General features: G+C 39.5%; 1 protein-coding gene across 22 annotated transcripts in view; it reads left to right on the top strand.

The window, feature by feature from the left end:
• CHM (CHM Rab escort protein) overlaps nucleotides 1-27,165 on the top strand; it is a 190,440-nt gene that overhangs the window by 30,651 nt on the left and 132,624 nt on the right. For 2 of the 22 annotated variants that reach the window (XM_078362369.1, XM_078362370.1), the window contains exon 3: nucleotides 26,499-26,621. The exons of the other annotated variants lie outside the window; for them this stretch is intronic. The gene's annotated coding sequence lies outside the window, so the exon portion shown is untranslated. The remainder of the gene's footprint in view (nucleotides 1-26,498; nucleotides 26,622-27,165) is intronic. 22 annotated transcript variants of the gene reach the window in all.

The raw sequence follows: 27,165 nt of genomic DNA, 5'->3' as shown, positions 1-27,165 counted from the left end.
CCATTAACAATATGTGAGCGATCCAGTTCTTCTGCATCTTTGCCAGAATTTGGTGTTGTCATGTTTTTTGTATTTTTGGTAATTCTGATAGGTGTGTAGTGATATCTCATTATTTGAATTCACATTTTCTTAATGGCATTTTTTATGTGCTGATTTGCCATCTGTATATCTTTTCTGATAAAATGTCTTCATGTATTTTGATTATTTTCTGATTGAATTGTTTGTTTTATTGTTGGGTTTTGAGTTCCTTATGTCTTCTAACCAAATAAATTTTTTACTTTAGTTTTTCTTGATAATTGGTTTCTTTTCTTTTTTTTTTTTTTTTTAAATTTTTTATTGGATTATAGGTTTTGGGGTACATGAGCAGAGCATGCAAGACAGTTGCGTAGGTACACACATGGCAGTGTGCTTTGCTTTTCTTCTCCCCTTCACCCACATTTGGCATTTCTCCCCAGGCTATCCCTCCCCACCTCCCCCTCCCACTGGCCTTCCCCTTTTCCCCCAATAGACCCCAGTGTTTAGTACTCCCCTCCCTGTGTCCATGTGTTCTCATTTTTCATCACCCACCTATGAGTGAGAATATGCGGTGTTTCATTTTCTGTTCTTGTGTCAGTTTGCTGAGGATGATGTTTTCCAGATTCATCCATGTCCCTACAAACGACACGAACTCATCATTTCTGATTGCTGCATAATATTCCATGGTGTATATGTGCCACATTTTTCCAATCCAGTCTATTATCAATGGGCATTTGGGTTGATTCCAGGTCTTTGCTATTGTAAACAGTGCTGCAATGAACATTCGTGTACATGTGTCCTTATAGTAGAACGATTAATAGTCTTTTGGATATATACCCAGTAATGGGATTGCTGGGTGAAATGGAATTTCTATTTCTAAGGCCTTGAGGAATCGCCACACTGTCTTCCACAATGGTTGAACTAATTTACACTCCCACCAACAGTGTAAAAGTGTTCCTTTTTCTCCACATCCTCTCCAGCATCTGTTGTCTCCAGATTTTTTAATTATCGCCATTCTAACTGGCGTGAGATGGTATCTCAATGTGGTTTTGATTTGCATCTCTCTGATGACCAGTGACGATGAGCATTTTTTCATATGATTGTTGGCCTCATATATGTCTTCTTTCGTAAAGTATCTGTTCATATCCTTTGCCCACTTTTGAATGGGCTTGTTTGTTTTTTTCCTGTAAATCTGCTTGAGTTGTTTGTAAATTCTGGATATCAGCCCTTTGTCAGATGGGTAGACTGCGAAAATTTTTTCCCATTCTGTTGGTTGCCGATCCACTCTAGTGACTGTTTCTTTTGCCGTGCAGAAGCTGTGGAGTTTCATTAGGTCCCATTTGTCTATTTTGGCTTTTGTTGCCAATGCTCTTGGTGTTTTGTTCATGAAGTCCTTGCCTACTCCTATGTCCTGGATAGTTTTGCCTAGATTTCCTTCTAGGATTTTTATGGTGCCAGGTCTTATGTTTAAGTCTTTAATCCATCTGGAGTTAATTTTAGTGTAAGGTGTCAGGAAGGGGTCCAGTTTCTGCTTTCTGCACATGGCTAGCCAGTTTTCCCAACACCATTTGTTAAACATGGAATCCATGCCCCATTGCTTGTTTTTGTCAGGTTTATCAAAGATTGTATAGTTGTATGTATGTTGTGTTGCCTCCGGTGCCTCTGTTTTGTTCCATTGGTCTATATCTCTGTTTTGGTACCAGTACCATGCTGTTTTGATTACTGTAGCCTTGTAGTATAGTTTGAAATCCGGTAGTGTGATGCCCCCCGCTGTGTTCTTTTTGCTTAGAATTGACTTGGCTATGCGGGCTCTCTTTTGGTTCCATATGAAGTTCATGGTGGTTTTTTCCAGTTCTGTGAAGAAAGTCAATGGTAGCTTGATGGGGATAGCGTTGATTCTGTAAATTACTTTGGGCAGTATAGCCATTTTCACGATATTAATTCTTCCTAACCATGAACATGGAATGTTTCTCCATCTGTTTGTGTCCTCTCTGATTTCGTTGAGCAGTGGTTTGTGGTTCTCCTTGAAGAGGTCCCTTACGTTCCTTGTGAGTTGTATTCCAAGGTATTTTATTCTTTTTGTAGCAATTGCGAATGGCAGTTCGCTCTTGATTTGGCTTTCTTTAAGTCTGTTATTGGTGTAGACGAATGCTTGTGATTTTTGCACATTGATTTTATATCCTGAGACTTTGCTGAAGTTGTTTATCAGTTTCAGGAGTTTTTGGGCTGAGGCGATGGGGTCTTCTAGGTATACTATCATGTCGTCTGCAAATAGAGACAATTTGACTTCCACCTTTCCTATTTGAATACCCTTTATTTCTTTTTCTTGCCTGATTGCTCTGGCTAGAACTTCCAGTACTATATTGAATAGGAGTGGTGAGAGAGGGCATCCTTGTCTAGTGCCAGATTTCAAAGGGAATGCTTCCAGTTTTTGCCCATTCAGTATGATATTGGCTGTTGGTTTGTCATAAATAGCTTTTATTACTTTGAGATACGTTCCATCGATACCGAGTTTATTGAGGGTTTTTAGCATAAAGGGCTGTTGAATTTTGTCAAATGCCTTCTCTGCGTCAATTGAGATAATCATGTGGTTTTTGTTTTTGGTTCTGTTTATGTGGTGAATTACGTTGATAGACTTGCGTATGTTGAACCAGCCTTGCATCCCTGGGATGAATCCTACTTGATCATGATGAATAAGTTTTTTGATTTGCTGTTGCAATCGGCTTGCCAATATTTTATTGAAGATTTTTGCATCTATGTTCATCATGGATATTGGCCTGAAGTTTTCTTTTCTTGTTGGGTCTCTGCCGGGTTTTGGTATCAGGATGATGTTGGTCTCATAAAATGATTTGGGAAGGATTCCCTCTTTTTGGATTGTTTGAAATAGTTTTAGAAGGAATGGTACCAGCTCCTCCTTGTGTGTCTGGTAGAATTCGGCTGTGAACCCATCTGGACCTGGGCTTTTTTTGTGAGGTAGGCTCTTAATTGCTGCCTCAACTTCAGACCTTGTTATTGGTCTATTCATAGTTTCAGCTTCCTCCTGGTTTAGGCTTGGGAGGACACAGGAGTCCAGGAATTTATCCATTTCTTCCAGGTTTACTAGTTTATGTGCATAGAGTTGTTTGTAATATTCTCTGATGATGGTTTGAATTTCTGTGGAATCTGTGGTGATTTCCCCTTTATCATTTTTTATTGCATCTATTTGGTTGTTCTCTCTTTTATTTTTAATCAATCTGGCTAGTGGTCTGTCTATTTTGTTGATCTTTTCAAAAAACCAGCTCTTGGATTTATTGATTTTTTGAAGGGTTTTTCGTGTCTCGATCTCCTTCAGCTCAGCTCTGATCTTAGTAATTTCTTGTCTTCTGCTGGGTTTTGAGTTTTTTTGATCTTGCTCCTCTAGCTCTTTCAATTTTGACGATAGGGTGTCAATTTTGGATCTCTCCATTCTCCTCATATGGGCACTTATTGCTATATACTTTCCTCTAGAGACTGCTTTAAATGTGTCCCAGAGGTTCTGGCACGTTGTGTCTTCATTCTCATTGGTTTCGAAGAACTTCTTTATTTCTGCCTTCATTTCGTTGTTTACCCAGTCAACATTCAAGAGCCAGTTGTTCAGTTTCCATGAAGCTGTGCGGTTCTGGGTCGGTTTCTGAATTCTGAGTTCTAACTTGATTGCACTATGGTCTGAGAGGCTGTTTGTTATGATTTCAATTGTTTTGCATTTGTTGAGCAGTGCTTTACTTCCAATTATGTGGTCAATTTTAGAGTAGGTGTGATGTGGTGCTGAGAAGAATGTGTATTCTGTGGATTTGGGGTGGAGAGTTCTGTAAATGTCCACCAGGTTTGCTTGCTCCAGGTCTGAGTTCAAGCCCTGGGTATCCTTGTTGATTTTCTGTCTGGTTGATCTGTCTAGTATTGACAGTGGAGTGTTAAAGTCTCCCACTATTATTGTGTGGGAGTCTAAGTCCTTCTGTAAGTCATTAAGAACTTGCCTTATGTATCTGGGTCCTCCTGTGTTGGGTCCATATATGTTTAGGATCGTTAGCTCTTCTTGTTGTATCGATCCTTTTACCATTATGTAATGGCCTTCTTTGTCTCTTTTGATCTTTGTTGCTTTAAAGTCTATTTTATCAGAGATGAGAATTGCAACTCCTGCTTTTTTTTGCTTTCCATTAGCTTGGTAAATCTTCCTCCATCCCTTTATTTTGAGCCTTTGTGTATCCTTGCATGTGAGATGGGTTTCCTGGATACAGCACACTGATGGGTTTTGGATTTTTATCCAATTTGCCAGTCTGTGTCTTTTGATTGGTGCATTTAGTCCATTTACATTTAGGGTTAATATTGTTATGTGTGAATTTGATACTGCCATTTTGATTCTAAGTGGCTGTTTTGCCTGTTAGTTGTTGTAGATTCTTCATTATGTTGAAGCTCTTTAGCATTCAGTGTGATTTTGGAATGGCTGGTACTGATTGATCCTTTCTATGTGTAGTGCCTCTTTTAGGAGCTCTTGTAAAGCAGGCCTGGTGGTGACAAAATCTCTGAGTACTTGCTTGTTCGCAAAGGATTTTATTTTTCCTTCACTTCTGAAGCTCAGTTTGGCTGGATATGAAATTCTGGGTTGAAAGTTCTTTTCTTTAAGAATGTTGAATATTGGCCCCCACTCTCTTCTGGCTTGTAGTGTTTCTGCCGAGAGATCTGCTGTGAGTCTGATGGGCTTCCCTTTGTGGGTGACCCGACCTTTCTCTCTGGCTGCCCTTAGTATTCTCTCCTTTATTTCAACCCTGTTGAATCTGACGATTATGTGCCTTGGGGTTGCTCTTCTTGCGGAATATCTTTGTGGTGTTCTCTGTATTTCCTGCAATTGAGTGTTGGCTTGTCTTGCTAGGTGGGGGAAATTTTCCTGGATGATGTCCTGAAGAGTATTTTCCAGCTGGGATTCATTCTCTTCGTCCCCTTCTGGTACACCTATCAAACGTAGGTTAGGTCTTTTCACATAGTCCCACATTTCTTGGAGACTTTGTTCATTCCTTTTTGCGCTTTTTTCTCTGATCTTGGTTTCTCGTTTTATTTCATTGAGTTGGTCTTCGACTTCAGATATTCTTTCTTCTGCTTGGTCAATTCGGCTATTGAAACTTGCGTTTGCTTCGCGAAGTTCTCGTATTGTGTTTTTCAGCTCCTTTAATTCATTCATATTCCTCTCTAAGGTATCCATTCTTGTTATCATTTCCTCGAATCTTTTTTCAAATCTTTTTTCAAGGTTCTTAGTTTCTTTGCACTGATTTAATACATGATCTTTTAGCTCACAAAAGTTTCTCATTATCCATCTTCTGAAGTCTAATTCCGTCATTTCGTCACAGTCATTCTCCGTCCAGCTTTGTTCCCTTGCTGGTGAGGAGTTTTGGTCCTTTCTAGGAGGTGATGTGTTCTGGTTTCGGGTGTTTTCCTCCTTTTTGCGCTGGTTTCTTCCCATCTTTGTGGATTTGTCCGCTGGTCGTCTGCGTAGTTGCTGACTTTTCGTTTGGGTCTCTGAGTGGACACCCAGAATGTTGATGATGAAGTATTTCTGTTGCTTGGTTTTCCTTCTACCAGTCTAGCCCCTTCGCTGTACGACTGTTGAGGTCCGCTCCAGACCCTGCTTGTCTGGGGTGCACCTCTAGTAGCCGTGGCACAGCGAGGGATGCTACCAGTTTCTTTTTCTGCTCTCTTTGTCCCAGGATGATGCCTGCCTAATGACAGTCTTTTGGATATAGAGGGGTCAGGGAGCTGCTTGAGGAGACAGTTTGTACTTTATAGGGATTTAATTGCTGAGCTGTGCACTCTGTTGTTCATTCAGGGCTGTTAGGCTGCTATGTTTGATTCTGCTGCAACACAGCTCATTAAACAACCCTTTTTTTTTTTCTCAAATGCTCTGTGTTGAGGGGTTTGGGCTTTATTTTTGGATGTCCGATCAGGTGTCCTGCCCAGCTCAAAGGCAGACTAGCCACTGTTTGGCTGCCGAGGCTCCGCCCTGCTGTTGTGTGATTCGCGCTGTTCCTGCCGGCTCTGCTGTGGTCTCTGCCACGCCCTGCGGCGGAGTCTCTTCGTTGTAGCGTGTTGCCTCAGCAACGGCAGGCTGCGTCAGCAGTGGGCGTGTATCTCAGTAGGGACGGGTTGCCTCGGCAACGGCTGGCTGCGTCAGCAGTGGGCGTGTATCTCAGTTGGGGCGGGTTGCCTCGGCAACGGCTGGCTGCGTCAGCAGTGGGCGTGTATATCAGTTGGGGCAGGTTGCCTCCGTAGTGGTGGACGCCCCTCCCCCACAGAGCGTCTCGGACTGTCTGCCCGGGATAGTTTGAAATCGCGGTTTTGTTCGTCCCACTGGGTATCCCAAGCGATCTGTCCCTGCAATGCCCTGGGCTGGGCTACTGTGCAAGTCTCGTTCAGTCTCAAGTCCAGCCCTCTCAAGTCTCAGGTTGCCGGTTCAACAAGGCACCCGGACAAGCGCGCCCTGTGGGGATTGCTGGGTAGGGCCGGCCGCCACCGCCCCGGCTGCCGGCTTCGCCAGGCAGACCTACTGCCTGGCGTCCCGTGTCTTTTTATACTTGGGAGTTTCCCCGTTCTGTGGGCAACAAAGATCAGTCTGGAAATGCAGCACTGACTCACCGTTTGCGAATTCAACGCGGGCTCCAATCCTGGGTTGTTCTCACAGCGCCATCTTGAGTCCCCCCGCAACAGTATATTTCAATTGTTGTTTAAAATGTTAATTGGCCACAGCCTTTTCTCGCTTTTTAAAAAAAAGCTTGAATCGAATAATTTTTAGGCTAGTGGGTTCTCAGTGCACATCAGATATACTCACAAAGTTTTATAGAAAAAGAGAAGTCTGCATTTTGTGAAGAGACAAAAACTGAGCGATTGTGGCCACATTGCCGACCTCCAGCAGCAGTAGGCTTCTCCACCTAGAACCCGGGAGTAGGAGGAGACTCGGAATCGATAATTGGTTTCTAATTAATTACACTATTGTCCGAGAATGAGCTCTGCATGATATCAACTATTTGGTATTTTTTAGAAATGCTTCATGGTTTGGAAGTGTATGGCTCCATGTGGCTTAATGTGTTTTCTCTAATAATTGTGCTGTATGTTAGATCAAATTTGTTAATGTTATTGTTTGAAACTTATGTTATCTTATCTGTTAGTTGAGGAATATATTACAATCTCCTATCCCAACTGTGGAATTCTTGTTTTTCTTTGTAATTCCAATTTTTGCTGTATATATTCTGAGTATAGGGGCATACAGGTTTAGAATTGTGATATCCTTGTGTAATGACTCCATTTGCCTAGATTTTTTTCTTTTTTCCAAGCTTTTTTTCTTTTGAGACAGAGTTCTTGTTGCCCAGGTTGGAGTGCGGTGGTGTGATCTCGGCTCACCACAACAACTTCTGCCTCCTGCGTTCAAGTGATTCTTCTGCCTCAGCCTCCTGAGTAGCTGGGAGTACAGGCATGCACCACCACACCCGGCTAATTTTGTCTTTTTAGTAGAGACGGGGTTTCTCCATGTTGGTCAGGCTGGTCTCGAGCTCCTGACCTCAGATAATCTGCCCACCTCAGCCTCCCAAAGTGCTGGGATTACAGGCATGTGCCACCGCGCCCGGCTTGCTTTCTTCTTTAAAGACTATTTTGTATAATGTTAGTATAATGAGATTAGGTTTTCTTGTTGTATTAGTCTGTTTTCACACTGCTGATAAAGACAAACCTGAGACTGGGACAAAGAGAAGTTTAATTGGACTTATGTATAGTTCCACATGGTTGGGGAATCATGGCGTGAGGTGAAAGGCACTTCTTATATGGCAGCAGCAAGAGAAAATGAAGAAGATGCAAAAGTGCAAACCCCTGATAAAACCATCAGATTTTGTGAGACTAATTCACTACCACAAGAACAGTATGGTGGAAACCATCCCCGTGATTCAAATTATCTCCCACTGGGTCCCTTCCACAACATGTAGGAATTACAGGAGTACAATTGAAGATGAGATTTGAGTGGAGACACAGAGCCAAACCATATCATTCAAACCCTAGCACCTCCAAACCTCATGTCCTCATGTTTCAAAAGCAATCATGCATTCCGAGCAGCCTCCCAGAGTCTTAACTCATTTCAGCATTAACCTGAAAGTCCACAGTCCAAAGTCTCATAGGTGGAACAAGGCAAGTCTTTTTCACCTATGAGCCTGTAAAATCAAAAGTAAGCTAGTTACTTCCTAGATACAATGAGGGTACAGGTATTGGGTAAATAAAGCCATTCCAAATGGCAGAAATGGGCCATAGCAAAATGGTTACAGAGCCCATGGAAGTTCAAAATCCAGTGGGGCAGTCAAATTTTAAAGCTCCAAAATGATTTCCTTTGACTCCATGTCTCACATCCAGGTCATGCTGTTGCAAGAAGTAAGTTCCCATGGTCTTGGGCAGCTCCATCCCTGTTACTCTGCAGGGTTCAGCATCCCTCCTGGCTGATTTTATGACCTAGCATTGAGTTTCTGCAGGTTTTCCAGGTGAATGGTGCAAGCTGTCCTTGGATCTACCATTATGGGATCTGGAGGACTGTGGCCCTCTTCTCACAGCTCCACTAGACGGTACCCTGGTAGGGACTCTGTGTGGGGGCTCTGACCCTACATTTCTTTTCTGCACTGCCCTAGTAGAGGTTCTCCTTGAGCACTCTGCCCCTGCAGAAAACTTTTTCCTGGATATTTAGGAGTTTCCATACATCCTCGGAAATCTAGGCGGAGGTTCCCAAACCCTGATTTTTGACTTCTGTGCAGTCACAGGCTCATTACCATTTGGAAGCTGCCGAGACTTTGGGCTTGCACCCTCTGAAACCATGGCCTGAGCTCTAAATTGGCCCCTTTCAGCCATGGCTGGAGCTGCTGGGACACAGGGCACCAAGCCCCTAGGCTGCATACAGCAAGGGGTTCCCAAGCTTGGCCCAAGAAACCATTTTCTCCTAGGCCCGCAGGCCTGTGATGGGAGGGGCTGCTGTGAAGACTTCTGAAGTGTCCTGGAGACATTTTCTCCATTGACTTGGGGATTAACATTCCCTTCCTTGCTACTTATGCAAATTTCTGCAGCTGGCTTGAATTTCTCCTCAGAATTTTTTTTTCCCCTATCATATTGTCAGGCTGCAAATTTTCTGAACTTTTATGCTCTGCTTTCCATATAAAACTGAATGTCTTTAACAGCACCCAAGTCACTTCTTGAATGCTCTGTTGCTTAGAAATTTCTTCTACCAGATATGCTAAATCATGCCTCTCAAGTTCAGAGTTCCACAAATCTTTAGGGCATTGGACAAACGCCACCAGTCTCTTTGCTAAAACATAACAAGAGTCACTTTTGTTTCAGTTCCCAAGTTCCTCATCTCCCTCCGTCTGAGACTACCTCAAACTGGACCTTATTGTCCATATCACTATCAGGCTTTTGATTAGTCATTCAACAAGTGTCTAAGAAGTTCCAAACTTTCCCACATTTTCCTGTCTTCTTCTGAGGCCTTCAAACGGTTCCAACCTCTGCCTGTTACCCTGTTTCAAAGTCACTTCCACATTTTCGAGTATCTTTCAGCAACGCCCCTCTCTACTGGTAACAATTTACTGTGTTAGTCTTTTCATGCTGCTGATAAAGTCATACCCAAGACTGGGAAGAAAAAGATGTTTAATTGGAATTACAGTTCCACGTGGCTGGGGAGCCTCAAAATCATTGTGGGAGGTGAAAGGCACTTACATGGCAGCAGCAAGAGAAAATAAGGAAGATGCAAAAGGGGAAACCCCTGATAAAACCATCAGATCTTGTGAGATTTATTCATGATCAGAAGTACAGCATGGGTAAAATCTGCCCCCATGATTCAATTACCTCTCACTGGGTCCCTCCCACAACACATGAGAATTCAAGATGAGATTTGGGTGGGGACACAGCAAAACCATATTAGAGTGGTATATGAAGAAATTTCTATTCCTTTAGAATAATAATTTAAAAAAACTTAACATTTTCATGTACATGAAATCAAACTTCTAAGCCAATCAAAGTGTTTTCTCAAGCAATATAAGGACCACCCCTTCATGCCCTCATGTTTTTTGTTAGGTAGCATTTTGGTGACGCTTTGACTTTATACCTTTTTTTTAAAAATTATACTTTAAGTTCTGGGGTACATGTGCAGATCTTGCAGGATTGTTACATAGGTATACACATACCATGGGGATTTGCCACCTCCACCCGCCCCTGTCGTCTACATCAGACATTTCTCCCAATGTTATTGCTCCCCATCCTCCTCAGTCCCCCCCTCCCTCCCCTAGTTCCCTCCCCTCAACAGACCCCAGTGTGTGATGTTCCTTTTCCTGTGTCCATGTGTTCTCATTGTTCAACACTCGCCTATAAGGGAGAACTTGTGGTGTTTGGTTTTCTATTCTTGTGTCAGTTTGTTGAGAATGATGGTTTCCAGATTCATCCATGTCCCTACAAAGGACATGAACTCATCCTTTTTTATGGCTGCATAGTATTCCATGGTGTGTATTTGCCACATTTTCTTTGTCCACTCTATATGGGCATGTGGGTTGGTTCCAGGTCTTTGCTATTGTAAACAGTGCCATAGTGAACATACGTGTGCATGTGTCTTTATAATAGAACAATTTATAATCCTTTGGGTATATACCCGGTAATGGGATTGCTGGGTCAAATGGTATTTCTATTTCTAGATCCTTGAGGAATCGCCACACTGTCTTCCACAATGGTTGAACTAATTTACACTCCCACCAGCAGTGAGATGGCGAGAGTGTGGAGTTCCTGTTTCTCCACATTCTCGCCAGCATCTGTTGTCTCCAGATTTTTTAAGCTCACCATTCTAACTGGCCTGAGATGGTGTCTTAATGTGGTTTTGATTTGCATTTCTCTAATGGCCAGTGATGATGAGCATTCTTCATGTGTTTGCTGGCTGCCTAAATAAATGTCTTCTTTTGAAAAATGTCTGTTCATATCCTTCACCCACTTTTGGATGGGGTTGTTTTTTTCTTATAAATTTGCTTTAGTTCTTTGTAGATGCTGGATATTAGCCCTTTGTCTGATGGGTAGCTTGTAAAAATTTTTTCCCATTCTGTTGATTGTGGTTCACTGTAATGATTGTTTCTATTGCTGTTCAGAAGCTCTGGTGTTTAATTAGATCCCATTTGTCTGTTTTGGCTTTTGTTGCCATCGCTTTTGGTGTTTAGTCATGAAGTCCTTGCCTATTCCTATGTCCTGAATGGTATTGCCTAGGATTTCTTGTAGGATTTTTAATGGTGTTAGGTCTTATGTTTAAATCTTTAATCCATCTGGAGTTAATTTCTGCATAAGGTGTAAGGAAGGGGTCCAGTTTCTGCTCTCTTTACATGGCTAGCCAGTTTTCCCAACACCATTTATTAAACCGGGAATACTTTCTTCATTGCTTGTTTTTGTCAGGTTTGTCAAAGATCAGATGCTTGTAGCTGTGTGGTGTTACTTCTCAGGCCTCTGTTCTGTTCCATTGTGTATACCTCTTTTAATTATTATTGTTAATACGTTTTATTTTGTTAGTCAATGCTTATCAAGATTTGCCTTTATGTACCAGCTCCTTTGCTTACTCTTCATTCTGGCACCAATGTCCTGCTTCCTAAAGTTCTTTCACCCTGAGTCTGTTGGTGGTACACTCTGTCTTTGTCTGTCAGTGTCTTGATTTCATCTCAATCTTAAATTACACTTTAGTTGGTTCTTTAATTCATAGTGTTTTCCATCAGCACTTTGTCATCTGGCTTCTTTTGTTGCTTTTGAGAAGTCTGCTATTCTTTTATAGAAATTCTCTTTTCCTTCTGGTAACTTTAACATTTACTTGTTTATGTTTATAGTTAGGCAGTCTTGCTCTTATCTGTGTAGGTTTGGGCTTTGTTTTTATTTATCCTGCTCAGGACTTGTTTTGCCTCTTGAAATAAAATATTTTATGCCTTTTATTGGTAGGAAAATTCTGATTTTTTTTCAGTGTTACCTGTCTCTTATTCTTCCTTTTGGAAATTCTTAGAAGTATATTGGATCTTCTTATTCTGTCTTTTATTCCTCATAACATCTATTTCCCATTTCTTCTCTTTTTACTCTTTTTTTTCTGAGGTGGAATTTTGCTCTTGTTGCACAGGCTGGAGTGGGATGGCTCGATCTCGGCTCACTGCAACCTCTGCCTCCCGGGTTGTAGCAATTCTCCTGCCTCAGCCTCCCAAGTAGCTGGAATTACAGGCATGCACCACGATGCCTGGCTAATTTTTTTTTGTATTTTTAGTAGAGATGAAGTTTCTCCATGTTGTTCAGACTGGTCTCGGGAATTCCTGACCTCAGGTAATCATCCTGCCTTGGCCTCCCGAAGTGCTGGGATTACAGGTGTGAGCCACCACGCCTGCCATCTTTTTACTTTTGATGCTGTATTCTAAGTAATTTCCTCAGCTTTATCTTGTAGTTTTGAGTTGCAAACTATGGCCTGATGATTGGCCACTCGGTTTTGTAAGTAAAACCTTACTGGAATGCATATTTACACATTAACTATGGCATGTTTCACACTACAAAGGCAGTGTTAAGTAGCTGCAACAGAGGCTGTGTGGTCTGCAACACCTAAAATATTTACTGTCTGTCCCTTTATAAAAAGATGCTTAACTTCTCCCTTCAGATGTGTCTCATTTTCTCTTTAACTTTTCTATCATTTTTATCTCAATAGCTTTCACTTTTAGTTCTCTTTGGTTATATTTTTTAAAGCTGTCATGTTCTTTGTGTTTTAATTTATTTCATTACTTTTTTCTTTTTATTTTATTTTATTTTTTTTGAGACAGGGCTTCACTTTCGTTGCCCAGGCTGCAGTGCAGTGGTGCAATCTGGGCTCACTGCAACCTCTGCCTCCTAGGTTCAAGCGCTTCTCCTGCCTCAGCCTACGAGTAGCTGGGATTACAGGCATGCGCCACCACACCCATTTTTTAGTAGAGACGGGGTTTCTCCATGTTGGTCAGGCTGGTCTCGAACTCCCAACCTCAGGTGATACGCCCGCCTCAGCCTCCCAAAGTGCTGGGATTATAGACGTGAGCCACCGCGCTCTACCCGTTTTTTCTTTCTTTTTTTTTTTTTTTTTTGAGACAGAGTTTCGCTCTTGTTACCCAGGCTGAAGTGCAATGGTGCGATGCCGGCTCACCGCAACCTCCGCCTCCTGAGTTCAAGCAATTCTCCTGCCTCAGCCTCCCAAGTAGCCGGCACTACAGGTGTACGCAACCATGCCCAGCTAACTTTTGTATTTTTAGTAGAGACGGGGTTTCACAATGTTGAACAAGATGGTCTCGATCTCTTGACCTCGTGATCCACCCGCCTCGGCCTCCCAAAGTGCTGGGATTATAGGCGTGAGCCACCGTGCCCGGCCCGTTTTTTTTTTTTTTTTTTTTTTAAGAGACGGAGTCTCACTCTTTCGCCAGGCTGCAGTGCAGTCGTGTTCTCGGCTCATTGCAATCTCTACCTCTCAGGTTCAAGGGATTCTCCTGCCTCAGCTTCCGAGTAGCTGGAATTACAGGTATGTGCCACCACGCCCGTCTAATTTTTGTATTTTTATTAGAGACGGGGTTTCACCATGTTGGCCAGGATGGTCTCCATCTCTTGACCTAGTTATTCGCCTGCTTGGGCCTCCTAAATTGCTGGGATTGGGCGTGAGCCACCATGCCCAGGCTATTTCTTTGTTTTAAAACATGTAAAGCATACTTGTTTTATAGTGACACAGGATTTTTCTTGGCCATTTTGCCGACCATGGACCTCCACAGCCGGCAACACCCCCACTGCCTGGGGCTTGCCTGGGCCTGGGCCTTCTGCTGGAGCTGACCCGCCCACTCAGCCTACCAGTGTTGTAGATTGTAGTCGAGTTTGGAGGCTTCCAAGCTCTTTTCCCACGTTCAGGAAGAACGGGGATATACTGACAGTTATAAGAGTGAGGATGGGCAGAGAAGAATTTTATTGAGTGATGGAACAGTTCTCAGAGGAGAGGGGACTCCGGGTGGTTTCTCTCTCTCAGTGTGGCTGCGTCCAGGGCTTTTTATGGGCTCAGAATAGGGGAGTGCATGCTGATTGCTTTCTGAGTATGCAAAGAAAGACTAAAGGGAAGGTACCACTCAAAGTTGGGCATAGCAGTGTAGAAAAGCAATTAGAAAAGGGTAGATATAAGTAAAATAGGTGAAGGATGGGGATCAGTCAGAGGAAAACAGGCCAAACAGGAAGACAGATTTTCAGTCTGGTCTGTGGATTTGAGTTGTACCTTGGGCTTTCAGGCTTTAAACTATTTTTCAGCTTGGAGGTGGGGTTTCTCTGGGGACCTACCCCTATCTGCCTAGGCCTTCCTTTGTCTGCTCCCTGCCACCAACGATAGGCTCTTTCACATATTTCGATTATATTGTCAGCTGAGGTATCAGTGCCCCAGCACTAGGAAGTGGTCGACTCGTGGGTTGGCAAAAGGAATTTGCCAGCAGCAGTATAGGTTTGAAAAAGGAAAGTTTATTAGAAAGGAAGAACTCTGCAAAAAGTTTCCGGTGGGGTGCTTCAAGCAGAGGACTGAGCGTTCTCCTGGTGGTTTTTCCTTAGGGATATTTATGGACCTAAAAGTGGGAGCTTAGTGTTGTAAAATGAGTTTTAACATGGCATTCCAGAGATGTATAGAAATTTGAGTTACTTTAGAAGTTGAAAGAGGCCTGGAATCAGATGTCAACTTTATATACCAGGGAAGTTTAATTACCTCTGAATTCCCTAGATAAGGAGTTTAGCCTCCAGATGGCCTGTTTGATGGTCAGCAGGTAGACTTTGGTCCCTTTAAATTCCTCAGATAAGGAGTTTTTGCTTTTTGTCACTGGGGCCTGTTCAATGGCCACCAGTTGATTTTCACGTTCCTCATATATAATGTTTTTGGAGAGTTTAATATAATTTGTTATTTTCTCTCCATTTTTAGGGTCAGTATTTTTCCTGCCTTTTTCTCCTGAAATGTTGAATTTTGAATTTCTCTTAAGTGGCACTTTGGCTGGGGTGTCCCTGTGTTTCTACTGAGTGGTTTTGCTTTTCCTTTTGCCTCATCAGCCACTACTATTACTAGTGGTCTTAGTTTCCTATTGCTGCTATAATAAATTACCACAACTGCAGTGGGCAAAACCAATACAGACTTATTCTTTTACAGCTCTATAGGTCAGAAATCCAAAATGAGTCTTATAGGGGATGAAGTCAAGGTGTAGGCAGTGCTGCATTAGTTTTGGAAGTTCCAGGGGAAAATCAGTTTCCTTATCTTTTCCAGTTTCTAGAGGTCATCTGAATCCTTTGGCTTATGGCCCTTCCTCCAACTTCAAAGTGTATCACTTCAGACTCTGCTTCTCATTCCATCTCCTTCTGCCGTTGAATTTTTTACCTCCCATTTTAAGGAACTTTGTGATTACATTAGGGCCTGCCCGGATAATCCAGGTTAATCTTCCCATGTCAAGATAGTTAATCGCATTAACAAAATCTTTTTGCCGCATAAGGTAATATATTCATAGCTTCTGAAAATTAGGACTTGAGCTTCTTTGGGGAGCATTCTGTCTACCACCTTGGCCCAAAGCAATGTTTATGTTTATTTCTAGAATTGAGGGTTCCTGTTTTATGTGAATACTATAAATTAGAGTACTATATTTACTTCTGCTCCAAGTTTACAGTCACATATATATTCTCAAGGAAAATTTCCCCTCCACCTATAGTCATGCCTCAGCTGCATGACACCATGCACCATGCTGTCAGAATATATATTCTCTCATATCTTTATGCCTTTTTTATGCTGGTCCCCATTGTATGTGAACAATCCTTTCTCCTCCTTCAGGACCTTTCGAAAATACTGCTTTCTAATGATGCCTTATTTGATAATCCCAGTAATATCAGTTTTTCTCTTTGTGCTTTCAAGTACAATGCAAGTTTTTGTAATATAATATTTCTCGTACTGTATTATTGTTTATAGATCTGTTTGCCCTATTAGACTCTTAAAAATCGGGGATCATGTCTTATATATCTATATATTCCCAGTACCTAAGAGTTCCTGGAATATAGCAATCCCTCAATAAACCTTTGATAACTGAATAAAGTTTAATAATATTTATATGTGCCAAGCCACTGTGCTGTTGGTAGTAATTTACAATTGCTTAGTACAGTTGCCTCGTACAAGGGAAGCAATGATCCTTTGCTGATCATTTATAGATTTATAAGTTTATGGTAGTTCATTTGGGAGTCATCTGTTTATGAGAAAGTTGAGGTGAACCCAGTGTCAAATGAATAGATCATAGCAGGACTGGTGCCAAAACAGAGATCTTGTTCCTATTCCAGCATTCTTTGAAATACACCACACTTTCCGCTGTTGATGATTTGTATTACTCAAACTAATTGTAATTTATAGACAAAATACAACATTATTACATTATATTTTTGGATATTCCTCAATTAAGTTCTGTTTTCGAATGGGCTAGAAACATGTTTCTAAGAAACTGTAGTCGTATTCTGGCACTTGGTGGGGTGATTGGTAGAATGCTATTAATTACAGGCCTTATTTGAAGTTCACCAAAGTTTTAAAAAATGTTATTCTGTTCTAGGATCTGGTCCAGGATACCACCTTGCATTTAGTGGTTAATAGTCTCAGATCGTCTTCCCCAAGATATACTGTGGTGTTTTTCGATGCTGATTTTCAGTTTTTCCTTTCTCAGCTTTGTATATTTATAGCAATTATTCTGTAAAGAGGAGCTGAGCCTTCTGCCCCATTTATTTACTTATTTATATCAGTATGGGCTCATGGATAATATAATTATTCTGTTGGTTATAATCCAATACTATCGTTTATTTTGTTGCTCAAGTTGTTCTAGCTTTGATTTCTCTGAGTTCTTTCCTTTTGATTGCTGTGTCCTTTTGATTGTCTTTCTGACACCACCACAAGGTGCTCCATGTTCATTTGTTATTTTTCTGGTTCTTGCTGTAGAATCAATCGCTTACTCAGGAGCCTTGCCTCAATGTGTGTGAGAATGGTATATAGAAACCAAGATCTGAGCACTGGGTATGCTCATTTCTATTAGGTGTTATTGCTTCTAGGTCATATGAGTTGGTTGATTAATATATTTATGTGTATTGACATTTTCATACATATATATCCACATTCTTTACCTATCTACTTCTATATGTATGTACTAGAAACCATAAATCTGTATTGATACTTTCAATTAAATAGAATACATTTAAAAATATTGTTTAAAATATGGATATATAGTGGAATAAGATGTAAAATATACCAGATTTTTTTTTGGTGGGATGACCCATGAAAATTGAATATTTCGTGTTTATGTAGGACGACTGAAAGCTATCTCCTGGCTTCCCCTAGCGTAAGCTTTCTCTTAAGCTACAAGAGCTGCTTTGAAGGAAATGCTGGAAGTCTTGTTTTAAGTGTATATTTTGTCTGCTCTGAAATGGTTGGCATATAGTAGGTACTTAGAAAATACTTTCCGGATGTATGACTCAATATAATAGTGTATGACTGGTGGGACCACAAACTTACATTGTTCCATGATCACGGTCAGAATGTGTAACCCTGGCCATCTCACATCGTATCATTGACCGTATGGGAGATTAGGCAAATAAATTAACCCTTTCAATTCACCATCACAGCTAGAACAACAGTTAGCACATATCCTGGCATCATCTTGTCATACGAAGGATTTCCTTGTCTTTTGTTACTTGACGGAGCACTATCTGAGGGTGGACACTTCACAAATGCTATTTGGTGATAGTGTCGTGTAGAGGAAAGCTTACTTTTCATTCCTATACAGAAGTTTTCACAGAACTTATTTGATTTTCTTTTCAGCTTTTCATTTTAAAAAAAAATTTTCCACTCATGGAGAATGAATGGTACTTGTTATTTTCTTTGATGTTATAAAACTATAAAAATAGCACTATAAGGACTATGTTCTGAAGGGTTTGGCAAACTGTGGCCCACAGTCCATTTGCTTTTGTGAATAAAGTTTTTTGGAACACAGACATGTCTATTCATCTTTGTATTGCCTGTGACTGCTTTTGTTAGACAATGAACATGTTGAGTAGTTCCAACAGAGACCATATGGCTTGCAAAACCTAAAATATTTACTAACTCATCCTTTATAGAAAATGTTTGCCGATTCCACTCTAGAGATTTTTTTAGCCCATATAAACATTTATATTATATATTTAACTGTCGTACAATAGCTGTCTTCTCTATTAAGGGAAGGTAGCAACATGAGAATCAGAGCATAAATAATGATTCATATTTTAAAATTTATTAAAATACTACTTTTGAAGTTTATTGCAAAATAATACATGTATGCTAGATCATGAGGACAACAATAAAAAGCATACTTTTATCACTTTTTAAAATATAAATGCCTTGAACCTAAGTTATGGCATTTTTCTGTTTCTACATTAGTTAGAATGAAAGTATAAGGGGCTGTCATAAAAGATCCAGACAATATGGCTTAAAAACAACAACTGAAAATATTTTGTGGTTAAAACAAATGTGAAGAGACCATGAAGACTCTGGTTCCTTTCATCTCATTTTCTTTACCACCCCTTAGGGTTTTCTTTGTTATCCCAGTCTAAACTGGGTCACAGGCTTGCCCAGGTTCCAGCTTTTAGACAGGAGATAGAGAGTGGATAGACCTTTGTCCTTTTAAGTCCTGGTTCTGGAGTGGCTTTTATCATCTTTGCTCATAGTTCCTGGACAAAAACTAGTCATAATCTACATACAGTTTTATGGAGTTGTAAAACTCATCTCTGGCTTGATTGCTGCATGTCTACATCCAGCTGTGGGAGAGGGGAGATTTGGTAGAGAGGTAATGGTCTTTGCTTGTAATCGCATGCAATTTTCACAGTCCCTGGTGCAGATTATTACATCATGGTTCCGACTTAAGTACATTCAGTTTTCCTACAGAAGATGTACTTGTTAACTTTTTTTTAAACAACACTTTCACATGTCAAAATAGTTTTTCAATTGTAATGGGCTGTGACATGGCTCGGATATTTGTCCCCCTCCAAATTTCATGTTGCAAAGTAATCCCCAGTGTAGTAGGTAGGGCCTGGTAGGAGGTGTTTGGATCCTGGGAGTGCATCCCTAATGAATGGTTTAGATCCATCCCCTTGGTGATAAGTTAGTTTTCACTCATTTCACGTGATTGTTTAAAAGTATATAGTACCTCCCCCCTTGCTCTTTTGCTTCCACTCTCATCATGTGAGATGCCTGCTTCCCCTTCACCTTCTACTGTGATTGTTCTCTTCTTAAGACCCTTTCCAGAAGTGGATATTGGCACTTTGCTACTTATCCTCTCTGCAGAACCATGAGGCAATTAAACGTTTTTCTTTATAAATTATCCAGCCTCAGATATTTCTGTATAGCAAGGCAAGAATTCCCTAATACGGGCTGTATAGTATGTTTTATGCAGATGAACATGTGATGATTTCTTTAGCCATCTCTCTACTGTTGCCTCTTAAGCTGTTCCCAATGTCTTGTTATGAACAAAATGTAAACATTCATATATGCATGTAGTTTCTATTTATAAATGTCTAATATTCAGAAAAAGGGATTGTCCCATATCTTTATCATATTCATGTATTTGTAAAATGGTCTTATGATATTTTTCTTGTATTTAAAAAAAATTGATACATCATAGTTGTGTATATGCATTTTGGGATATATGTGATACTTTGATACATGTATACAATGTGTAATGATCAAGTCATGCTAATTGGGAAATCTATCACCCTAAACATTTATCTTTTTGTTGGAAACATTAAAATCCTTCTCTTTTAGCTGTTTTGAAATACGTAATTATTGTAAACTAATTTCCCTACTCTAATATCAAATACCAGAACTTATTATGTCTACCTGTGTTTTTGTGTCCATTAACCAACTTCCTTTATGCCCCCTGCTCCCTTTTCCTTCCCAGCCTCTGGTAACCATCATTGTACTCTCTACTACCGTGACATCCACTGTTTGAGCTCCCACATATGAGTGAGAACATGAGATACTTGTCTTTTTGTGCGTGGCTTATTTCACTAAACATAATGACTTCCAGTTCCATCCATGTTGCTGAAAATGACAGGACTTAATTCTTTTTAAGACTGAATAATATTTCATGGTGTATATATACCACATTTCTTTATTTGTTAAAACCATTAATGGACATTAAAGTTGATTCCATATCTTTGCTCTTGTGAATAGTGCTGCAGTAAACATGGGAGTGTAGGTATCTCTTTAATATACAGATTTCCTTTTTTAAAAAAATATGTTCCCAGCAGTGGGATTGCTGGATCATATGCTAATTCTACTTGTAGTTTTTTGAGGACCCTTCATACTGTTTTCCATAATGGCTCTGCTACTTACTGATCTTTTTGTTTTTCTCTAAACAACTGTCACAAAGTCAGTTTGACTTATTGAGCTCGTCTAATTTCTGTACCTCAATAAAACTGAATGTTATAGTAAGGGATTAGGTGAAACTTACTTTTTTTTTTTCCAGGAAGATTTACTTAGATAGCCAGTAGAATAGTAACCTGAACTGATGAAATATAATTTCATCCTTATAAAACTGTTGAGTTGGGTTATCTTTCTTATTTTCATTAAAGTCTTTCTCACTTGAAAACATTGAATATTAAATGAGATAAAAACTGTAAGACTAATGGCAAACAAAAATACACTTTGATTTTTTTATGTGTATGTATTACGTTAATGACTTTGTGAAGATCTTCTTAGTACTTGGAATCTTTTGCCATTGTTTGCATTTATATTCCATTCAAGTGTTGTTGGTTGATGATTCTGAAGTGCCCCACTATAAATATCAACTACAGCCTCTGTTGATTTATAAACACAGTCTGTCATTATCAACAGCAGCTAATCTTATTCAAAATAGTCACTTCATTGTTGTGTTGCCATAAATTTCTATAGACATATTTTAAACTAAAGTTAACTTCTGCTATATTGTAACTGAAGGAGCTCTATTTTTGTGTGCCATGTATCTGACTCAGTAAATGTGAAATCTGTAGTTTTTTTCCAGAGGCCTACAATTACTGTAAATATTAATAAGTTGCTGACATGTGAAATTTAAAGAATAAACTGTTGTGATTTAAAAGAGCAATTTGCAGTTCTTAAATGTAGGGATTGACATTTACTTTAAACTTGAAGTTGTTAAAGGGCAGTGTAGTAAGCACAGAAGTTTATACTTGAACAAAATGTGCTTCTATCAATAATTGTTCATTGATGTGACCTCAATTGATCCTTTTTTTCTGATCATATATGTCATTTGGTTTTTCATTTTTTAATATAAGTCTTCACTTTCTGTTATATACTACCTTCATATATATACTAACTGAATTCATTTAGATTCATTTTTTCTTAGTCATTATTAAAAAGAATACTTAATATTGGGGTCTTTAAATGTCATTATGCTAAGTGTTTGGTGAATTTATGACATGGGTCCAAATAATTGTCATAAATACAATTGTTGATTTTTAAATCTTCTATAATAACCGTATTATTCCTGAAAGTTGAAAACATTGTTATGTTTTAATAATTTCACCAAGTAAGCATATTCATCTAAATAGTATTATCTTAGATTAAGAATTGACGATGTCACTTTTATATGTCTGTCAGTCCCTGGGCTAGATTTCTCTTTGGTCTGACAAATGAATTTTTCTTTTCTAGGTAGGAGTTGTGACCAGTTAGGAATTGTGATCAAGAGACTGCCAGTATAGATTTTCCCCAGCTTATAATGATTTGACTTACAATTTTTTAACTTTATGATGGTAGAGAAGCAATACTCATTCAGTAGAAATCATATCTCAAATTTTAAAGTTTGATTTTCTCTTGGGCTAGCAATATGCCATATGATACTCTCTTGTGATGCTGGGCAGTGACAGCCAGTCACAGCTTCAAGGCAGCCATGTGATTTTGAGGGTAAGTAGCTGATACTCCACAGTGTTGCCTGATGATTTTGCCCAACTGTAGTCCAATGTAAGGATTCTGAACATGTTTAAGGTAGGCTAGGCTAAGCTCTGGTGTTCAAGGCACATCTGTATACATGAAAAATACACATTATCCTTCCCACATACCACTCCCAAGAGACTCCCAAATTATAGTTTGTTATGTTCTGTCCTGGGGTCTTAAGAGAGAAAGTCTCATGATAGAAGAAGGAATGTATGAGTGAGAGGATAAAATGAAGTGAATTGATATAGTGAAAATATGGCATAATAGTATCTCCCCATAGCCTCTGTGTATTTTCACATTTGAGAAAATTATTTAGGAATATTATGTTGTAGTACTCAGTGAAAGAATAGTAAAAAGGTATTTATTTATTTATGTATTTATTTTTTACAAATAAATAGTTGACCAAAGCTACAAAACTAAATGAATGTAAAATATAGGAATGTATAAAGAAAATTCTTCTCAATAGATTTCTTGGGAGCTGTAGAGCTATGGCTAACAGTCATTTTAAAGTGCAGCTTGAAATCTCTATTGTGCTACTGAAGATTATGAGGATTTCCTGTAGCTTCTTTCTTTTTTTTTTTCTGAGACGGAGTCTTGCTCTGTTTCCCAGGCTGGAGTGCAGTGGTGTGATCTCGGCTTACTGGAACCTCTACCTCCTTGGTTGAAGCAATTCTCCTGCCTCAGTCTCCCCAGTAGCTAGGATCACAGGCGCGTGCCACCATGCTTGCTAATTTTTGTATTTTTGGTAGAGACCGGGTTTCACCATGTTGGCCAGCCTGGTCTGGAACTCCTGATCTCAAGTGATCCACCCACTTCCTCCTCCCAAAGTGCTGAGATTACAGGTGTGAGCCACCTGGCTCAGACAGCTACTTCACTTTTAAGGGAGAGTTAGAATTTCTTCCTTCAGGGCTTCGTAAGGTAGCGTAGATAGTAGTGGTGGGGAAAGTGGAATAGGGGCTTTTTGTGTTCACTTTTTCTCCAGCATTGACTTGACTTGTATTGACATCCGTTTACCTACATGTCATTGTTGGTTATGTTGTGGCATTCAAGTGGGAGACCCTATACCTTGTCGATAATTGTCAATTCGCAAGAAATATAGAAATTATAGTTAGAAACCAGTTGTAAAACCAATTGTGGTTATATTCTTTTCTAGTTCCTAATTACTGAAGTGAACAATAAAACAGACTATGACCCTGCCCTTTTGATGGACCTTGGACCCTAAGGGGTATAGACATTAGACATTAAACATGCTCAAATTTTATATTATAAATTGCACTATGAAGGAAAAAAGGGGAGTGCTAGTAAAGGATAATAGGGGCATCATTTAGATTGGGTGGTAGGAGGGTGGAGTGAATGGGAGTGGCCACAATGCCGTAATCCCTTGTTGACTTCTCACTGTCAATATGACACTCTGAAAACGTTTGAAATATAAATAAAAGGGAATGACGGAGGCAAGTCTTAATAGGAGGTTTATTTGCCAAAGTTAAGGACATGTGTCTGGGAGGTAGGTCTATGCCTTTCTCCAAAGATGATTTTGAGGGCTTCAGTATTTGAAGGGGAAAGGGCAGATGTTGAGGGAAGAAAAATCTTTTAAAAATGTGTCCATAGATAAAAAGTTTGCATCCTTTTGAATCTTTGATCAGCCTTCACTGAATACACAATATCGTGTGTGTGTGTGTGTGTGTGTGTGTGTGTGTGTGTGTGTGTATTGTGGGGGTGGTGAGGGTAGAGGAAATAGCCTCTCATGCCTTCATCTGGCTCAGTAAATCTGCATTTTTACATAAGATATTGCAGACAATAGGAAGAAATCAGATATGTATTTGTCTTAGGTGAGCAGAAGGGTGACTTTGAATTCTCTTTCCTTTGTCCTGCACCTGGGAAGATAAGCTATCAGTTTACATTGTTAGGGTGAAATGCTGCAGAACTGTTTTAGGGTAAAGATATAGGAGGAATTCCCTTGTGGGCAAATTGTGAGAGAGGTTTGTTGCTTTTTATCTTCATAGCCATCTTATTTAGCAACCAAATGGAAAGCAGGTCTGCATGACCCAGTTCCTAGCTTGACTTTTTCCTTTGGCTTAGTGAGTTTGGGGTCCCAAGATTTATTTTCCTTTCATGGAGAGCTAGAATTATTTTCCTCTTTAATCCTTTAATGGAAAGAGCTAGTTGATTTTTTAGTAGAGTCAGATTTTTGTGCCTGGAAAAAGCTCTATCTCATTGACTCATCTCAGAAATTGCATTTATATTTGTCAAGTCAATTTTATGCTATTTTTCTGCTTTGAAAATTAACTGTACATATGTAGAATTAGGTGAGATATTTAGTTGTGATGCCCTGCTTCAGGAATGAAAGGACAAAAATACTTTGTGTAGATGCTCAAGTATTATTTGCTCTTTAGAAAACGGTATTGATTCAGCAGCTATTCCTGTGAAGTTTCTTTTTAGTGACTTGTTTGGAAATTAAGGTTGGTTAGGTCATATTTTCTTTAAGGCAAACGTAAAATAAAATGGCTCTTTCTCTTCTACCAAAATAATCATATATATGTGAATAAGGTAACTCAAAGATAAGTATTTTAAAGGTTTTAGATTTAAGACTACCATAAAGGGATAGAGGGATAAAGTAAAAGTGACTTAGGAGAAATTATCTATTTAGATAAATAAATAGTACAACCCTGTAAGGGTGAGAACAATGCGTAAGTTTCAAAGAATCAGTGTTATCCGAGTTTTCTCCTTCCCTTCCCCCCATGTTGAAGACAGATTTTATGATGTCCATGAAACTAATTTATGAATGAAAGTGATTTTCATTTGTTTAGCCTAATCTAGTATTCAAGTTGTAAGCTGTTGAAGCCAACATGATGTAATAATAGCTACTATTTACTGAACAGTTCTTTGGTGGTCTACTAGGTATTTTACAAGTGTTTTAACATATTTAATAATTGCATTTCTCTAAAATAAGTATAATTTTCGTCCTTTTGCAGATGATGAAACAAACTCAGAGAATTGAAATAACTGGTCCAATGTCACAAGCGTACTAAGGGAAAGAACTGGGTTTTAAAACTAGGTCCATTTGACAACAAAGCTTGTTCTCTTTTCTCAAAGATAAGTTGTAGGGTTGAAAAAGACACAAATACTGGGTTTGATGGCCAGGAGATATGGTTTAAGTTATGACACTGTCACTGATTAGTTAAGTGACTTGTTTTCCTCAACTCTGAAATGGGTTTAGTGCAAAACTACCTTTGAAGAGTCACTGTGAGGGTACAGTGACTTAGCTGTAAAAAGTTGAGGTGTGGCTGGCAAGATCTGATAATAAAATGTAGAAGATTTAACAAAAACTTTTTTAAAATAACGAATGTTTTCACCTTCTATTTTGGAGGGCAGAGTGGGAAAAATATTGAAAAGCAATTCATATATTTGTATGATCTTAAACCAAATGCCATTATATTTTTAGGTTACTGAAATCCAAATTGACATTGCCAATTTCAGGACCTTCATTTGCAAATGATATTATAGTTCTGGCATAAGGAGAGAATTTTTTTCCCATAGAGCTCAAACAGAGACTAGATTGAGACAGCTCTTAATGGAGAAATTGGGAAACGTCAACTTCTCTCTAGATACTGTTTTGACTTGTTTATTTGATGGATTTGAATTAGGACAGCTTTTATATGACTAGAAAAATAGAAGCAAAGGTAATTGAATGTACTGCTTCTATATACCACTCCCTTCTCCCCTTGAACAATTTCTTTACTATCCTTGTTCTTTCAAAAATAAACAGAAAGATTTTTCTCTTATATTTTTCCTCATTGTTTTGTTTTTAGTTTTTTTAATTTTTATTTTACTTTAGGTTCTGGGGTACGTGTGCTGGTCATGCAGGGTTGTTGCATAGGTGCATGCATAACCAGGTGGTTTGCTGCCTCTATTACCCCTTTGACTATATGCAGCATTTCTCCCCATGTTATCCCTCCCCACCCTCTGCTATCCCTCCCCTAGCCTCCCCAGTTGCCCCAAATGTGTGATGCTTCTCTCCCTGAGTCCATGTGTTCTCATTGTTCAACACCCGCCTATGAGCGAGAACATGCGGTGTTTGGTTTTCTGTTCTTGTGTCAGTTTGCTGAGAATGATGGCTTGATGGTTTGCTTTTACTTTGAAATGGCAACCATCCCTACCAACTGTTGGGAGGGTGGTAGCTGAAGAATGTCAATCGGATTCACAGCTGCAAGTATGCTCTGCAGCAATAAAGCTTTAAGCTTTTTTCTGACATTCTAATTTTGCTTTTTTTCCTATTAGTGAAAATGGAGTTTAATTTTTCCTTCCATGACAAAGGAATGGTTCAATTTAAGGAAGCACGAATACTCCGAAGTAGAGGCTAGGAGAAAAGGAGAGGGAATAAGCAGTCCTTAATCCTTTGATCTGTCATTTCTGTCCTCTCAGCTGTGTTCCCATTTTGGTTTCTGTTTGTCTTCTTCCTTCCCAGGCTTGTTAGTGAGCGTAGCAATGCCTGAACTGGCACTGGACTGTGTTGATTGCCTGCAAAGGGTACTGGAACCTCCTGTGGGTACATTCTTCTGTGTCCACATTTTTCAAGGAGAAGAGGATGGTAATGATGCTGTTGATAACTTACTATGTGCTAGTCATTGTTTTAAATACTTTCTGTGTTACAGGTAAAGAAAATGAATTTTACAGTAACTTCTGTAAAATTATTGACTGAGGTCATGCTGCTAGTAAATGGCATGAGTAGGATTTGAATCCAGATTTGTCTGGTGCCAAAGCCTTGATTAATATTATTGTGTTAATGGTAATAATTCCCTTAGTTAACCATAATTATGCATTAAGGATTCAGAGATGACTAAGCTACTGTCCTTGCCCTGAAGTTGCTCTCAGTATAATCACAGGAAGCATTCATGCAATCTAATTATAAGACAGCATGACAAAACTCTAATAGAAGCATATGCAAAGCTATGGACGCACAGGGGTCGGTTCTTTCTGAAGAGCTGAAGGTTGCACAGAGGAGATGATACTGCTGATACTGGATTTGAGTAGTTCCGTCTGTTTTTACTAATTCCATCGTTAGTTTTATGGTAGAATAGCATTTTGGGCATACGCAATAGCACTAAAAAAAGCAGAGAGGCATGCAGGCACTT

The sequence above is a fragment of the Callithrix jacchus genome, chromosome X, assembly GCF_049354715.1.
Source record: "Callithrix jacchus isolate 240 chromosome X, calJac240_pri, whole genome shotgun sequence".
Taxonomy (NCBI): domain Eukaryota; kingdom Metazoa; phylum Chordata; class Mammalia; order Primates; family Cebidae; genus Callithrix; species Callithrix jacchus.
This window is presented reverse-complemented; position numbering and strand designations above follow the sequence as displayed.